The sequence below is a fragment of the Neofelis nebulosa genome, chromosome 10 (assembly GCF_028018385.1).
Source record: "Neofelis nebulosa isolate mNeoNeb1 chromosome 10, mNeoNeb1.pri, whole genome shotgun sequence".
NCBI lineage: Eukaryota > Metazoa > Chordata > Mammalia > Carnivora > Felidae > Neofelis > Neofelis nebulosa.
The window spans coordinates 91,784,560-91,786,164 of NC_080791.1; the positions used below are offsets into that span (position 1 = coordinate 91,784,560).

A 1,605-nucleotide genomic window follows, 5' to 3' on the forward strand; every position below is an offset into this window, starting at 1 on the left:
TAATTCATAACAGCAATAAATATGGAAATGGCAGAAATGTCTTTTGACAGGAGAAATAATAAATTGTGATACATTCTCAATAGAATATTATACAGCAGTGAATATTATTGAGTTAATGTTCCATGTAAAATATGAATTTTAATGTCATAATGCAATATAAAAAAAAAAAAAACAAGCAGGTTTACAGAAGCACCTGGGTGGCTCAGTAGGTTAAGTGTCAGATGTCAGGTCAGGTCATGATCTCATGGTTCATGAGTTCAAGCCCCGCATCAGACTCTGTGCTGACAGCTCAGAGCCGGGATCCTACTTTGGATTCTGTCTCTCTGGCCCTCCCCACCTCATGCTTTGTCTGTCTCTCTCTTTCAAAAATAAACATTTGAAAAAATTTTTAAAAAGCAGTTTACATAAGAGTACATATTCTTTAAAAAGCAAGACCAAGAAATATATGTGTATACTAAAAATACATTAAAAAGCAAGCTAATATTAAACAAATTAACTATACCTTACCACTTGGTGGTGACAAGTGGAAAAGAAAAAGGCATAAATATCTAGATTCAAGTTGTTGGTAATGTTTTAACTTGACACACAGTAATTTCACCAAAATCAGTGCTCGCTTTGGCAGCACATATACTAAAATTAGAACAATACAGAGAAAATTAGCATGGCTTCTGTGCACCAATATCCATTATATTATTAAAAATAATTATATAGGGGCGCCTGAGTGGCTCAGTCAGTTGAGTGTCTGACTTTGGCTCAGGTCATAATCCCACAGTTTGTGGGTTCAAGCCCCGCATCGGGCTCTGTGCTGACAGCTCAGAGCCTGGAGCCTGCTTCGGATTCTGTGTCTCCCTTTCTCTCTGCCCCCTGCCTTGCACTTAGTCTGTGTCTCTGTCTCTCAAAAATAAATAAACATTAAAAAATAAATAATAATTAGATAAATATATATTTAACATCATAGTGTATATATTCAAGTTAACATTTGAATAAATATACATATAAATTAAAAATTGAAAAGGTATGCATGTGATTTAATTATAACAATGTTTTATGGTCTGAAGGTAATAATTAATTGAAATCTGTGTACATGCTCCCTCTATGAAAACATAAAAAAGTAAAAACCAAAACAAGCATGTTGTGAATACAAAGGTTGAAGCCACTGTGAAAGGCAGTCAAATTCTAATCCTTCTATCATATGCATTCTGTGTTCTTCATTACTGAAACGTTTAGAGTGACCTGTAAATGACCTGCATGTTGAACATCAATGGGAGTATGGTTACTAAGTTTCTGCAACTAATCTTTAAAACAGCATGTATGCTACAAGGCTTTGCGATTGTACTTCCATGTAGGTCATCCCTTTTATGAAACACTCTACCACAGCATGGCCAAGACTTCCATGGGAGTAAAGAATATTTTTATTTTATCGGTCAGAGTATACTCTTCTTAATCCTGGCTGTTTGAACACCATGAATCTCCCCATGCTTGACACACATGATTTTAGACATTAGTACATCATAATTATGCTTTTAGATCTCAAACTTGTCAATGATGCTGTTGCTTTTGACCTGTGAGAGAAGCAAGGGCGCCAGAGAGGATAATAGCAACATA

The 1,605-nt window shown here is 35.3% G+C and overlaps 1 pseudogene; it reads left to right on the forward strand.

Annotated features, from left to right (window-relative positions):
• Positions 1–606: 606 nt before the first annotated feature.
• Positions 607–707, forward strand: LOC131488936 (U6 spliceosomal RNA; annotated as a pseudogene).
• The last annotated feature ends 898 nt before the right edge of the window (positions 708–1,605 follow it).